Below are 16,807 nucleotides of genomic sequence, written 5' to 3' on the forward strand. Positions count from 1 at the left end.
TGACCTTCAAAAATCTGCAACCTGCCAGGCTGGTCTTCTGAGATGAAGTCCATATAATGAACCTGCCACCTAGGGTCAACATAGCTATTTGTGCAACGGGCTTGAATCATCCACTTCTATATTTTTTCCCCAATGTCTTTCTGTGCATTTTTCAAACTAGAAGAATAGTTAATAAATGGATATGCTGTATGGGACTGAACTAACTTGCTGAAGGAAAAAAGCCACACTGAGATATTTTCACATTTTGAAACAGGTTGCAAATAGCCAAACGCAATATGCAGTAATATGTTAGATAAAGATGAATAAGAACTTGAATTACACATTTTATTAAACAGGCAAACATAATTGTTTTGTTCTCTGGTTTAGGAGGACAGATGGAATGTAAAATAGGGCAGGTGAGGAAGGCTTGAACACAAATTTGTAACAATACCTTAAAAAGTCATAGTCTAACCTGTAAGTATGAACCATGTGATATAAATAAATGATAGCTGTGTGGCACATTTGAGCTAGATATTGTATATAAAATAGCAATCAAATGCCTGGAGAGCAGCTGCTTGCCTGTCTATAAGACATCTGGCTCTTTTCCTCAGCTCAGGAAGAACTTGCTGCTACAGCCAACTGTTGTGTTTCAGAGACCTGTTTTATTTTCCAGCGTAAAATGTAAGTGCAACGTGACACAAAGCAATTTTCCCTTTTAAATTGCCTAGAATTTTTAGGTTTGTGTGGATTTATACTGCATAACCCTCTGCTTCTTTGGCCACTCTTTCCTGCTGCCCTTCCTGTATACCCCAATCTGTTAGTCAGGCGTGATGATTACAGCTGGCTTAAGTTCCCTGTCTTTAAAAGGCCCGCTACTTTGTTTTAATGGTGTTTTAATGTTTAACACAGGTCCGGGAAAGATCACTTTAAATGTTGCTTTATGAGAGAAATACAGCTTCCTGAATGCTGTGGAGTCAGGAGGCTGCAGCTACTTTTGCGTGCACTGCACTGCCTGTCAAGGCTGTCTCCTGGTGCTCCTTACAGCCTCGAGCTATAGGGCAGTTTTCTTTATGTCTTTGCTGATTTCTCTCCCTACAGAGGAATGCTGAAGTGTCTTGAAAGACAACACAGAGGTATTCTTTCTCTGAGAGACACATGGTACAACAGAGCTCGGGTTGACAAGCTAAAATCTTTCTTTTTCAAGGAATATAGAAAATTTGATTTATTTTTTAATATGAGGTAAAGGGAATTGATTTCTGTCTCTTTGAAAAACCACTGAGCTAGCTGGAAATTCAAAAAGCCTTCCACTTCTATTTTCTACTTTCGTTTTCCTGTTGTCAAGTGTTTCCTGAAGTAGCCACTGACAGAAAATGAAGCTGAACCTAAAGATCATTCTGTGTGGCTTGTTTGTTCCAGGGTGGCTGGGGAATATATAGGTCAACTTTTCTTGTGAATTTTTAGGAGCTATCTGAGGTGTAATCTAGCATTCCACTTATCAGTGTAGAAATCAAACCAGGTCTTTTATTTGTTGGGTTTAATCTTTTACCTTCCTTTCTTTCTTTCTTTCTTTCTTTCTTTCTTTCTTTCTTTCTTTCTTTCTTTCTTTCTTTCTTTCTTTCTTTCTTTCTTTCTTTCTTTCTTTCTTTCTTTCTTTCTTTCTTTCTTTCTTTCTTTCTTTCTTTCTTTCTTTCTTTCTTTCTTTCTTTCTTTCTTTCTTTCTTTCTTTCTTTCTTTCTTTCTTTCTTTCTTTCTTTCTTTCTTTCTTTCTTTCTTTCTTTCTTTCTTTCTTTCTTTCTTTCTTTCTTTCTTTCTTTCTTTCTTTCTTTCTTTCTTTCTTTCTTTCTTTCTTTCTTTCTTTCTTTCTTTCTTTCTTTCTTTCTTTCTTTCTTTCTTTCTTTCTTTCTTTCTTTCTTTCTTTCTTTCTTTCTTTCTTTCTTTCTTTCTTTCTTTCTTTCTTATTTCTCTCTCTCTCTCTCCCTCTCTCTCTCTCTCTCTCTCACTCTCTCTCTCGCCCTCCCTCCCTTCCTGCCTTCTTTCCAAAAAAGAAGTGGGAACCCATACATTGATGATTTTTTTACCTAAAGACATGATCCTTAATATGGCCTTTTAAACTCGCTGTCAACTTCTGGTTTATAAGTTATGATTTAATTGCAACACAGATAAGCAGACTGTACTCTTGCAAAGCAGTACCTTGAGGACATTCCAAAGAACATGCACCAAATTCACTTTTAGCATTGCTAAAATGAAGACCTTAGAAAATTCACTCCTGAATTATCACTTTAAATTTCCCATTAAGTTATAATAGCAAATGAATTCAGAGAACAAGATAACAGATTATATAAGGAGTTACTCAACTCTGTTATGTTAGCCTATAAGCATTCCTTTAGAGTGAGAGAGAAGCTGTAGCTGTAGCAGAAGAAAAGTTTCTCCTTTCACAGCATTTGGTCTGAAGCCTGTTTATTTTGGAAACTTTCTCCTTGATTGTGGTGCAGTGGGAGGAGTTTTCACAGTGGGCAATTAATTTTAATCAAAACAATCATCCATTTTAGCTGAAGAAAATGTGTGTTCAAGCAGGTTTGAAGGAAGAATGAAGGAAGAATAAATCTTTTGTCCTTCAAAAATACATCATCTGATTTGGCAGGGCACATTTATGGTGTCTCTGTGGCAGATTTTCTATTAAATTTGTTTAAATACTCCCATCCCTGAGAAAATACGCTACATGAGTTGGCTTGAGACCTTCATTAAAGGCTACTCAAAAGCATGTTTTTATGAAAAATGGCTTTGCTGCTGAGAATGATTGGTATGTCAAGAATTTCATTTCAGCCAACATTTTTGTTATTAGAAGAAGCTTCTGTTGTCTACAGAGGGGTTTTGTTCAGAAAGATATAATGCAAGATATGAAAAAAGCATCCTTCCAGTGTTCTTATCTACTATGCAATACTTCTATTGTAAGCATAGATAATAACAATTCTAATATTTTTTTCATTTCCTTGGGTGCTGCTCCTTACTCACATCTTATAACGGTACTCATGATTTTACTGCTGCTTCTCTGGGAGCTAGAAAAATAATCAAAGAGCTTGTTTTTCAGTGTGTTTATTGAAACCTTAGAACTGGATGCCTTAAAGGTGATCTTTTAAATCCCTTTTGCCTTTTTGTATTTCTCGTGTAAAATACAAAGGCTATCAAATTAAAACATGTTTTCCTTATTGTTTTCTGGATCATTAAATCTTAACAGGCCCATTTCTCTTCCATTTCCTTTTGAAAGAACACCAGTATCTGAAGAGTGGAAGGAGGGAGGATTGAAGTAGTTCACAGTCTTTGGTTACATGACCTTTCAAACTAGCCCAACAGTCAGATCATCCATAGACTGGAAGGAAAATGAGGATCCAATTAAAGCCAAAATAAACAGACCGATACTTTGTTCAGTAGGTTTCTGTGGTTTCTGCTGTGTTTTGTTCTTGTTTATATCCTGTCCCACCCTCGCCCTTCTGGAAAATTTATTACCTTTTTTGTACACTGATAAGCAAGGTTTAAAATTCTGTCAAACCAGTACCACTCTGCAACGATCAACTCTGTAGGATCATAAATTTCTCTGGATAGCAGAAACAAATTTCTCTGCACCTTTGAAGACATCTCCCCTATTTTATTACTACTGCGAATATTTTTACAAAGCCCTTGCTTCCTTAGCAGCAACCACATTCCCAGGGACTGTTTGCATATGCCAGCAACAGATAAAGTTAACTCAACTAAGGCAACTAAGGAATGGCAGCAATGCACTGGATGGTGCTTGCGCTCTCATTTCTATTCCTGGTTGGGTTTTTTTAAAGTTGTCCTACTCCATCCTGACAAAAACAAACAAATAAAACCTGACTAAAACAGAAAATGAAAGTGTGTGATGCTTACTGGGAGATAAAACACCTGATTATTTTGTGTTGCTGCTGACAATGGGCTGAGAAGGTAGTGATCATCACAAATTCATCACAGCTATTGGAAGGGAAGCACCACACTTCCTTTCCTGATTTCATGAGCTCTCAGGATCTACTGTGTAACCATTACATGGTAGTCAACAGCAACAAGTGATTTTCTTAATGCACTTTTTTGGCCTTGTCTAGTTAGAATCTACAAAGTACAGTCTAGTCGATAGCAGCCCAAAATACCGGGAGCATCTTGAAACTCAGCAATTGTTTGGGCACGGTTAGACAAGGCATCCTAGAAGCAAAGGATACAAAACAATGATGAAAGGAGAAGTTAGGGTAACTTTGCCAACAGTGTCGGCTCCCAGGTCAATGTTAAACACAGCAGGGAAGGGCATAGAGACCAACTAGAAATATTCTACACACTCCAGCTGAGTGAGCTGGATACTGTGTCCTTAAGGGTGTTAGGGACTATATCTTAAATATTCCTCTACCCTATCTCTAACCAACAGGATCCTGTAATTTCCAACCACTTCCCTGCTTGCCTGTCGCTGAATGTCAACAGTAGGTACAGCTGGCAAACACAGAAGTTGAAGCAGTTAAAGAATGTGTCATATCTCCCTGGAAGTTTATTGTAATTTGCAGTTGAACTTGATTACTTAAAGGTCATCTCACTTCTGCACATAATCCATTTTTCTTGCTCCCAATTTTACTTAAACAATTGTCAAACTAAAATAATTAAGGACAAATTACATATGGGAAAATAAATTGTTTTCATGCACCAAAGAACACAAAATTATTGAACAGTTGAGGTTGGAAGGGATCTCTGGAGTTCGTCAGGTCCAACCCTCTTCTCAAGGAGGTTCACTTAGAGCAGGTTGTCCAGTATCATGACCAAGTGGCTTTTGAATATCTCCAAGAATAGAGACTCTAAAACCTCTCTGGGCAACTTGTGCCAGTGATCAGTCACTCTCACAGTGCAAAAGGGTTTCCTTTTTTTTTAGATGAAACCTCCTATTGCAGTTTATACCCATTGCCTTTTGTCCTGTCAATTAAAGATTATGTAGTGTCCTGCAGTGAATCAAGTAGATGGAAGCGAATGCATGTATTTCCTTGTAGCATCCAACTGAAGTATGTAGGGATGCCTAAAGATGTGAGTCTCTGTCAAAATCATTGGTGCATTTCTGGGAAAGAAATGAAATTGCATGATGAAACCTCCTCAGCACTGTCATCCTCTTGTAGATGCAGGTTTGGTGTTGGAAATGTCTTTAACTTGAAAACTGTAAAACATTACCTTCAGTCAACTTGACAAACATCATTCTTCCAACATATAGTCTTGAAATCTACAAATCTCAGCAGTAACTACCCCATAAATCTTCAAAAGTGAGCAGTAGGTAGGACCTGCTTCTTTTAATTCTCTTTCTACCTTTGCTGAGCTGCTGTCCTTTACTTTTCTGCTACAGCTACTTAATTTTCCTCACTAGCATTAGTAGTTGCCCAGATTTTATTATAATGATTATTCATCATTTTTTTACTCTCTTGAACAGTGAAAAATAATAGCCATGTCACAGTGATGCAGCACTAACTCCAGGCACCCTTTGGATGCCATGGCTGGGTCACTGCAGGTAGAATGCTGGTGGTGGCTGTGTCACGGGGGCATGGGTGACATGGGAGGCCCAGGATGGCTGCCTGGGCTGGCAAGGACTGATGCCCACAGCAATGGGGAGTGGCTGCTTCTCCTCTGCTTCTTCTCCTGTCTAATACATCTGGGTGCCTGGACAGGGGTGAAGCCAGACCATGTCACTCTCCTATCCTCCACATCCACTGACACTCCGTTGTAGAATGCTGCAAGTTTCTGAAAGGATATTGACCTAAGGATAAGAAAACACACACAGTCTCAGTCTGTGCACTATCAGGGTTCTAGAGGCACCTGGAAAATCTTTACAATCTTGGATAAAGGGAGCTCCACCTTATTCTCCCTCTCTGTACACATCCTGGTCTTACAAGCAGCTGGAAGCTCCCCAGAGCCATGAATAAACAAAGCTCCTCAGCACCCACCTTCTCTGGGTAAAATATGCTGTAAAGTTTCTGATTCACAAACCCACTGGCTGCTTTTGGTTTGTGCTGTCTTTTTATTGGAAAACTTTTGAGCCTTTTCCTTTCGCATAGCAATTGCATAAGCCTAAATTTTTAAAGAAAAGGTCCTCCACTGCCAGGCTTTTCCATACAGACTGGGTCCTCAAGCATAAGGACTCACCTTTCAATATCTTTCACCCCAACTTTTATTTTCCCTTTTAGTCATATCTTTCCAGTTGGATAGAGCAATTTGCTACCATACAGCAAAATTGGGTTTTTTACCCCATAAGGTGAGAGTCTCTTGCCATTTCCTTTTGTTTCATGCTCTTTAATTAGTGAGAAAGGGCAGGTTAGGGACTCTGACCTGAGTAACTCAAGGCTATTTTTGGAAAATCTGCTGAAGATAGAAAATAGGAAGGCTATTTTGTTCTTCTTTTATGAATCCAGACTAGAAATTACTTTCTTAGATGAGAAAACACTGTAGTGGAACTGAAGATCACTTAGAATACAGTTGTACCATGTGGAGCTTTTCTCCCCTTTGTTAAAGAAGGATATTCAATAAATAGTATAAAGTAAGTAAAAGAACTGAAAAACAATGCTGTAACAGAGGCAGGGATATAACACTTTCTTGGAGATCTAAGGTAAGGTACAGTGATTTGCCCTAATTGCTGCTGTATTTTTATCATCCTTACCCATTTTTATGTTATTCCTATTTTTTCTGGGGGTTACAGCCAAGGTTTGGGTTTAAAAACTTTTAATATACAAAACGTATAAAATAAGATCGTCCCTTCTCACTCATTGCAAGTTTACATGGGAGTTAAACTCAGAACTGACATTAATGATAATATCACAGAAAGATGTTCAGTGGTCCTTATAACCAACCCCTATCATAGCACTACAGATAGTCTTAAATTTAGTGGAAGAAGTTGGCTCCAGAGAATAAACAGTCTTTATCCAAGCCTATCACTGCACTAAATTAACCAAGATTCTTGTCTTTAAACATGGAGGTCCTGGCCTGCTTTCTTTGACAAGATACTGACACGAATAATATGGAGTTAAAGATATAGAATTAGAAGAAACACATCAATAAAAATAATTGAAATATCAGAGTTTCATTTCACCAAAACTGATGAACCTTTCTATCTTTAGGCTTTTATGTAAAGAGGGGTTTATCAAGACAAATCATTTGATGCTGTTGAGATGGTGTTTGGAAGATAATAATTAACCTTTTAGGGAAGAAAAGGAACAAAGTTAATTTGGGTAGACTAAATCTGCTCTCATCTTTTGCCCTTGTAGTCCTGCTTCTTTGAAGCTAAAGAAGTAAAAATCTATGTGCAAAAATAAACGAAAAATTCCTGCAAAGAAAGAAAATGTAGCCCTACTTTTCTAATGTCTCAGAGAGAATAACTGTATTGAAAATATTCTCAGGCTACCTCTAAACAGCCAGCACAGATGTTAGAAGTGCTTTAATTGTGTTAGCATAGTACTCCCCCAGGTCTGTTCTCCTGTCTGAGCAACGCCATAAGCCCAGGGAAAGCACCTTATTAACACAACTGCACTTCTCTCAGGCTGAGCCAGCCTGTTCGCATTTAGCTGATATTTTACATAATCTAGGCTTAGACTGACACTGACTTGCAGTTGGAGAAGAAGTGCAGAGAAGCACAGACACTGATGGATTTTGGCACAGGGTGGGAAAAACAGATTTCATAAACAAGCAGGCTGGTTTCAGTCTGGGTGGTAATGAGAGCCTCTGTTGCAAGGGTCCTTCCAGCAGCACCTTCAACTGGATGAGGGGACACTCCCCAAAGTGCTGCTCTGCTCAGTTGTTACAGTCAGCTGAACCACGGTCCTGAGAGATGGCTCCAGCATGGGCCTGATCCATCCCTGAGTACCTTAAACTAAATAAGAAGAATATCCTAGATATTCTATCTGCATAAGACTGCCCTATACAACCATTTCAACAGCTGAAGGAACACTTTCAACTGACTATTTTAAGTATCTTATATTGTATAATTTGATCACTTCTGCAGCAAGAACTACCCGGGGAGCCTTTGGGATGGCCAGATGCTTCACACGGGATATTTATCTGCACACTGAAAATGTGTGCAGACTAAGAAAATAATTAATACAAATGGCTGCTACATCTCAGAAATCAGCTTTCAGTTTGTCTCTTGATGCTTTCATGCTACCTTTAGTTTCATCATATCTTACCCAAAATACATCTTGGTCCTACAGGCGCTGCCAGAAGTCAGAGGGTTTTTTTCATATGGGTTTAGGAGAACAATTTTTCTTAAAAATATGTTTTTAAGCCCCACATTTGGATAGTACTGCATACATGTTTTAATTTCTATTGAGTTTGACAATTATGCAGGAAGTGTGTTATGACCCGTGTGATCATATGTGCTATGGCAGTAAAGCCCAGGCCTCTGCTTAACAGTATTTACAGTTCTTTACCCTGTCTCCTGTGTGATAGAAGTGATCCATCCACTTGAATATAAATATTTGGTTCAGAAAATATTTTAGTTTTAGTAGTATTTAAAAGTCAAACCCAAAAGTTGGAAAATGGATCTCAACACTTCCTTTCCTAGAGTTACTCAATGGAGTAACAAGGTTATCTTGTCCAAGAATTGGACTGCTTGTCAACTTGCACTGTTTCACTTGCATTTGAGTCAGAAGGAATCTGGTCAGCTGCTAAATTTTCATTTTCTATTACTTCTGGGTTCTCAAATCTTTTTAATTTCAGACATTTACTTCTTAACTTTGATAAGGGTCTATGATGGTTTATTGTGGTAAAATTTGTAGGAGACTAATGTTTCTCTTACCAATTTGGTTGATACATATTTGATGCAACCATTTTGACAATCCACAGTGAAACACCTGAATTAGACTGAAATGGCTTTTGAAATGCTGAAGTTCTTCAAAAGATGCAAATACACTGTTATGTTTTCTTTCCCATATCCCTCTATCTGGGACACACTCAGCAAGCCTTTTTAAAGAGAGCACGCTAGTATAATTAATTGTGTCATCTGAATGCCAAATGTATATCACACCCTGAATCACAGGATGGATGATGTTGGAAAGACCACCAGAGGTCAACTGGTCCAACATCCCTGCTCAGGCAGGGTCCTCCAGAGCACTGTACTCAGAATTGTGTCCAGATGGCTTTTCAATGTCTCCAGAGAAGGAGACTCCACAACTTCTCCGAGCAACCTGTTCCAGTGCTCAGTCACCTGCACAGTAAAGTTCTTCCTCAGGTTTGGGTGGAACTCCTCAAGTTCCAGTCTCTGCCCATAGTCTGTCACTCTTTTTGCTGATACCACTGAGAAGAGCCTGGCTAAATCCTCTTGGCACCCTCCTTTCAAATACCTGTGTACATTGATAAGATCCCCTCTCAGTCTTCTCCTCTTCAGGCTAAAAAATATGGAGTGCTTCATGAACTTGCATATTATATTATGTCACTAGTGTTACTTTTTTCTTCTCCTGATTTATTTTGGCCTTGGCCTGGAAAAACAAGGTCGTTACAGTCTCCACATTTCTGGCATTTTGGTTAAGAAGTCTCAGTTGGATCCTCCCTAGCCTTTTCATTTTTTCTGTCACATGACAGTAGATGTGGTTGGTATCCAGCTGGGTAAAATTACCTTTACTTATATAGTGAACCAATCAGTACCTATATTTCATGCAGAGAATTGTCATTGAAGAATATTAACTATTCTACTATACACCTATGCAGAATTTCAGGCCATAATGTACCTCCTGACAGTTAGGAAAATGAAAATAAGATATGATACTTCTGTTTCCACCGTTTTACTAACTTATATCAGTAAAGCAGCTTTGTATGGTAGAAATCAGACAACAGATACACAAAGGAGCTTTATCTGTATCTGCCTTTCAAATGTAATCCTAGAAAAAAGGGGTGAAATTTACTAGTAAAAATTATATTTAACGTTCATTTTAAGACATCCTTCTTACTTCCTTGTTCCAGAAAGATGGAAGTCTCACATAGGTCCTATATTATCTGGTAAATTATGTGTAGGTGTCTAAGATACTCCAGGATGTCCAAAAGGCCATTAAAAGCCTATGAATTCAACTCCAAGTGCTCCTTGTGCTCTTGGTATTCTATTACAACATAATTAAATTTTAATTGCAAATAAGGTTAAAATAATATCAGTTATTGTATTTTCATTTTTGTCTCCAGTTTCACCTATTTCATTATTTTTAACTTCTTGAGATACAATATTTAGGGAAAAATTGTTGTGTGTACTGCTGAGGCAGAGGAGAATCACAAAAGCCACAAAGCCAGAGGAGAATACTGGCAGCACTTTGAGCAGACCATGCATGTCTAGCCTTCCGCAGCAGTCCTTCTTGAACTTTGTTTTGTTCAACAAACTTCAAACACCAGGATATGTTTTAAAAACCTATTCCAAAGTTTTTCAGGAAGGCTTAAACCTTTTTAATCATACCCTTTTGGATTTCCTTCCTCGAACTCCTTGTCTTTTTTCCAGGCAGGTAAATGAGGGCATAAGACCTTTCTTGTCAATGGTGTACCCAGTCTACTGACTTGGACTCACTTTCGTTACAAAATGACATTGATATCAAACAGTGAAGTCATAATAATAACCTTCAAGACTTCTGTCTTCACATCCAAATAAGCAAGCAATTACCTTTCCTTGGCTTGCCCAGAGTGTTTGGAGGAAGAGGTGATATCCAGCTGCCCAGAATTTCTTTAACTCACTATCAGTGTTGAGCAGCTTCCTGTGGTTCTTGAGGAAGAATGAAATGAGGCATCTAATTGCAATGTAGAATTAATTATCCACTCTTTCTTCAGAGCACCACAAATTATCCAGGAAAGGCCAATGTCAAATCATCTGGGGAACTTAGCAGAACACCAAGAGTAAGAACAATTATCTGACCCAAAATAATCATTAAGTTTGCTGAATGAAGAATGTGTTACCTTAAATCAATTTCAGCACTTCTTTATGTAGACACAATTTGAGGTGGTAGTACTGAGTGCATATAGTCCCAAAATAATGATTTTCAAATAAATTTCAGTTATTCGTTTTTGAGGTTTTGCACAAACTGCCAAGAAAAGAGCACTTTCCAGCAGGATTTTTTAGGTGCATCTGAGGTGTGGATAAGCTCTGCTGTGTGCAAGTCCTGCATAGAAATTAGCAATCACATCTAAAAGCAGTGGAGTGAGAGGACCTTTTAAAAAGGTATATTTATTTTATCAGAGAAATGTTATCTCAATTGTCAATAAATTCAAAATTTTTATGATAAAATCTGATATATTTTTCTCATACTTTTTCTGGAGGCAAGTTGAAATAACATTTTTTCCATACAGCCAAGATGGGTGCATTTTAAAAAGAAACAAGGCTAAAACCACAAATCTTTCACCAAAATCTTGTTTCTGTTTTATTGACTTTTTTTTCTCCCCCCAGATAATCAAATAAGAAGGAAGAGTGCCTGAACTCGCAGACAAAAATGCATTTGGGATGCCCAGGAGAACAAACTCAAAACTGTGGTTTCATGGTTGGATCACTTGGCACAGCTGTCGATGCGGTCAAAGCGCTTGGCTGCACCGGTGAACGTGGAGAGATCCTGAGTTTGGTGTTGGCTTGTTCAGAGCACCCTTATCCAAAGCCTGCTGATCTGCAGTTACTGTTGTGTCTTCTGGTAGCACCTCACTGACCTGTGTGCCATATGGACAGGACTGGGACAGCCCAACTATCAGAGCAGTAGGGAAGTGGGAAGGTGTGTCTGGAACACAGGCTTGACACACTGGGGAAAAGAATTGTCTTCTTCCTGAGTGGTTCTTGTCTTCTTCATGAGGCTCAGGAGAAAACACAGGCATGCATGCCTTCAGCAGAGAGCGCAGGCAGTCTGAGTTAGTACAGACCAAGGAACAAATGACAAGACATGAATTTGCCTGTCAGCACGTGCATGGTTTGGGCAGGCAATTCAGCCTTCCTGAACATCACCCTGCTAAACACACAGCAAATCAAAAACATGCCCCAGGATGTGGCATGCAGTAATTGCAAAAGAGTGAATAAAAAGGAGACATTTGTATTTCTTCTATGTTGTACAGTTTCTTCTCTTTTATGTTGTACTGTTCTGTATTTTACAAGCTGTCCCTTTCTATGGGAATCTTATTTTCAGCTCATACATAAGCACTACATGAGCAAGCAGTAAGCACAGTTAAACATGTAAATCTATTTAAATTTGAATAACATTGTAGAATATCAAAGGAAATATTTCATGAGTAAAGTTTGTCATGGTTTAAAATAGGAAAAGCACTCTACATTAAAATTTCCAGTTTGATTGTTTTGCTTTCAGTCATCACAATACACGCGAGTTTTTCAACTTGTAGAGCAGTCTTAAAATTAATGTGTTATGAAAGTAAAATTATTTTGCTGCACTTTGCATCCTTTTCTTCTTATCCAAGAGCCTTCTGACAGCCACCTAATACCAGCTAGATTTTCAAGTGTCCCTTCTCCTTATTGCAGATAATTGGAAGCATCTGCTCCATTGTTAAAATGTGCACTCCTGTGCTTACAGCTGAAAACTGTGATCTCAGCATATCCAAACATTTCTTCATCTTCCCAGCTTCAATATAATTTTCTAGTTTTGATCATGTTCTGGAGTAAGGAGTTGGTTATTCTAAGTAGTTATTCCTTGATTTATGTCAATTTGAAGAAATTGCAGAACTGCTGTAATTTTCAAGTCAATTGTTCCTCCTCACACCACCTGTGAACTAGAAAGGATGTGCTTTCCAAAGGATATTCAGTGCTCAGTTGTTAGTTCCTTGGCCATTCCTGAAATTTTTCAAGTGTTGCATCTTGGCTGATAAACCATCAGCTATTCCGTGGAACAGGAGATGCTGAGTATTGGAAACTATCAGTGTGGGTTTGTGAGGATCCTCTCAGGCTGGCTACCCTACATAGCATCCAAGAAAAAGAGATTCTTATACACTGAAAGGACCCAGCAGGTTTATATCTGGTATTCTTCTTTCAGCTCTTGCTGGTTACAGGGGCCAAGGGCTCGACTACAGGGGACTGTCTCAATGAGAGTGTCCAGCTTGTGACAGGTTTAGTAAAGATGGTAAAGAGTGGAAAAGGGTCTGCAAATCTTCAGCAGAGGTTGATATTCCTGTCTCTGAAGGAGACTTCTTTTGCCTATATACAGTAGTTCCTGTTCAGAAAAGTTCAGATACAAAATATATGAGTTGCTGGTGCAGGACAGCATTGTGCAAAGAAAGCACTGTTAAAAGAACTTGGAGACTAGTGTAGCTCTTGCTTTCCTGCATTTGATAAGTATTATAGACATTCTAACAGATTTCAACATCCCCCAAGAAATAGTTATCTTAAGTCTAATTTGATAATGCATTTTTTTTACGTTAAGAATCACTGAGATTCTTAATTTGTGTCTACAAGCAAATTAGGTGTCCAGTGTCCCACACAAAGCCAGTCTCCTAGAAAACCAACTGGTCTAGTAAGTGACTCAGCTCAGCCTGAGGTCAAGTCTCACTCCCCGGGCTCTCCCTACTGACTCTGAAGAGAGCTCAGACATCTGTATCTGAAATCATAGCACCCATAAGTAGATGGCTGGGATTGGTTGTCTTCATTTGCAAGCTGAAGGACTCCCTGAATCTTGTGTTGTCATTGCATTGAAAGAGGTATGCTTTTTTAGGAGTTAATGGTGCTGCACATGAGTGCTTGGAGTACTCTTGTAAAAAGTAGGGGACACTGTGGGGTTTCTTAATCCTTTTTCCCACTACTGGTCACTTATTTATGAAGCAAAGATTTAAATGTCTTTTCCTTCCTCCTTCCCATGATCCTTTTACAAAACATAACCCTTTCTACCATCCTCTCTTTCTCTTTAAATCACCATCATTTTGAAGCTGCTAGCTGTCGTGGTTGCAGGGGGAGGTCAATTTTTCTAGGGAGAGGTGAGCAGGCTAATCAGTAATCAGCTTTTTTGCTGGCACCTGGATTGGTCACTCGGAGGTTTGGACACACCTCTGAGGACACAAAGAGTTAAAAGCAGGACTCTAGGGGGGTTCGGCTTCTTTTAGATTCTGGTTTAAGTGGAGAGACGTCTCAGGTCTCCTTACCCTGCCCAGCCACGAGGCTGGGTGGGGGAGGGGAAACACATGGTCGGGCTCAGGTAAGCCAGAGCCCTAAGGGGGAGAAGAGAGTGGACAGGACTGGAACTGAGCTGCCCCGTCCAGGATGGAGGGGTGGAAAACTGTGGAAGTGCCTTCTGTGTGTGCTCACCCCCCTCCACCCCCCCCAAACTCCGGGAGAAGGTGCCCAGCCACGTGGGGGTTTGCGGAGCCTGGGAGTGCCTCAGCCTGCAGCACCCTGCTGAGAAGAAACTGTTAACCCTTGCTTGGCAGAAAGAAACTTTTCTTAGACATTGATTCTCGTGACTGGTAGTTTCAGAAGAGAGAAAGAAGCGGCCTGGGACCGAGATGATAAAGCACGATTAGAAAGAACCCGATGGGCAAAGAATGAGAAGAGTAGCTTTCTGAGCTAGACTTTTCTTGCATAATGTCAACCATGGACTGAACTTAAGTCTCTTTTGAACATAAACTGCATTTTAAGGAGATACAGCTGCCCCTGCTTTTGTTACAGTGACTGGCACTTGAAGAGTGGAGCGAGCAGAGAAGAGAGGGGGAGGGTGAGGTGGTGCCCTCTGCCCTCAGGGCAGACCTGCTCCTGGAACCCCGGCCCCTGGGTAAAAAGGGGAGAGCTCAGCATGCAAGTATCCTTAAAAGAGCCCTGTATGCAGTTTTCAGCCTGTGGACAGCGGTGAGAGCGCTGGACATAGGAAAAAGAGAGTGTCACCCTAGCAGACTTCTCCAGGCGGTGCCAGGGGTGACATGAAAACACATAAGGGGTGGACCTGTGTTTTCTGAAGAACAGTCTGTGGTGCGAGAGAGACTCCTCTCTCCCTTGCTGAATTGAAGATTAGTTTGTTTGTTTGTTTGTTTGTTTTTTGAGTGGTGATTGTTTGATCTAAAACCCAAAGGTTTGGTCTATAAAGAGTAAAGTGTAGAGGGTAGAAACTGAGAGAAGAGAAGAGATGTTCTGAGAAGTTTTTATTTCTGTCTCTGTGTGTGTTTAAAAGTTTTTCTGTCTCTGTTCTTATGTAATGTAATAAAGTTTTAGTGGTTTTTTTTGTTTTCAAGATTTAAGCCTGCTCTGCTCTGTTCCTAGTCACATCCCACAGTAGTTGTTAAAGAAAAAACATATATTCATGAGTACATTAACATCTGGCCAGTGCCAACCCATGACACTAGCACATAGGGAGTTGTTTTCCCTAGTTTGCTTAATGACTGCAAATAGCAGTTTAAAGGATGAGTGAAAACACCGTGACCAGACCCCTTTTTGGCAAGCATCCAAGCTTGGCCTGCCATCCCTCTACAATCTTGGAGGTCCTCACTACTTCCCCCACAGCTTTTGTGCTATCTCCCTTTAACTTTCTCTTCCAGCTTAAACACTTCCACCATTCCTTTCATAAGTACCACAACACTTTGAGTCCAACACCTCTTAGAGCCCTTCCCCAGTAGCCAGCGTTTGCTGACACACTTTTTCTTAAAAATAATGTGACCCCTTTTTTGAACTTCTTCAGTTTTATTTCATTTTCCTTTTGTGTTACCTAACTGTGCTGCCGTCCATCTCCAGCTCTTTCTTTTCTTCTGGACATGAAATAAAAAATTCTATTCTGAATTGTCTCTGCTATTTGATGCTCTTTTTTTTTTTTTTTTTTTTTTTTTTTTTTTTTTTTTTTGACAAAAAGCCTAGGCAGGTCTAGCAGCCCATTTTCTGAGAAGTAGGCTAGTACTTATTTAAGGTACTTTAACTTCAGTGCACCAGACTTTCTAATAGCCTCTGAAATTTGAATACAGAAATGGATAAGATGTAGGTAAGCCACCAGGCTGATGGATAACCATTATCAAATCAGGTTCAAAGGTGATTAAAAAAATAAAAGTGAATACTAAGAAGGCCCAGAATTGCAGTCCTTACCTATCACTAAGCCTGCTAATCACTCTCAATTTCTTTTGGGAGGAAAACCACTAAGACCAGTGGTCTGATATTGCCAACTTTTAGTGAGCTTGTCCTCACTAATGGTTGGCAATATCAGACCACTGGTCTTAGTTTGAGGAAAATGTCAGCTTAACCTAAGCAGAGCATTTAATAGCTAAGTGGCTTTTCTTGAGTAACAACTCACACTTGTAAATTAATCATGCTGCAAGAGTCTCACTCTAGGCTAAGTCCACACATCAATTTAACTCATTTTCCGTGTTCTGAATGTGGAAACATTAAATCTAGGTCAATATTTTCAGTAAATTCAATAAATTATTCACTGAGTCAATTATTTTCTCGAGATATTTTGTACCACAAATTTTCTACCTGATGCCATTTTAGCATTCAAGGAAAGAAACCATTTTTATCTGCAAAGGAACTGTGCAGTCATGCATCTTAATTCAGGATTTAACATCACCAGGTATAGCATAGCAGGAGGGAAGCAAATTTCACCCCACCACACACTTGATTATCTTCAGACTGAGATGTACTTGTGTCTATATCTTTTTATTCATGAAGTCAAGAAGGTGAAAATCTTCCATTAATGCAATAAAAATTGTATATTCCTAGAAGCCAGTCATTAAGCAATTTGTCTGACATTGGCTAAAAAGTATAATATAGCTTCAGATCACTTGCCTGACCCTGTAAATCAAAATGTACTCATGATTTAACAAATCCTATTTTTTTGCTTATTTCCATTTTGATTTTTACACTTTACATGTAGGATTAGTAAAATCACACCAAAGCATA

General features: G+C 39.2%; 1 long non-coding RNA gene across 1 annotated transcript in view; it reads left to right on the forward strand.

The window, feature by feature from the left end:
* Window positions 1-15,754, forward strand: part of LOC134546608 (uncharacterized) — a 245,718-nt gene extending 229,964 nt beyond the window's left edge. Inside the window, exon 5 of the long non-coding RNA XR_010079212.1 lies at window positions 11,408-15,754. This is a non-coding gene — a long non-coding RNA (uncharacterized LOC134546608). The remainder of the gene's footprint in view (window positions 1-11,407) is intronic.
* The last annotated feature ends 1,053 nt before the right edge of the window (window positions 15,755-16,807 follow it).

This window comes from Prinia subflava, chromosome 2 (genome assembly GCF_021018805.1).
Source record: "Prinia subflava isolate CZ2003 ecotype Zambia chromosome 2, Cam_Psub_1.2, whole genome shotgun sequence".
NCBI lineage: Eukaryota > Metazoa > Chordata > Aves > Passeriformes > Cisticolidae > Prinia > Prinia subflava.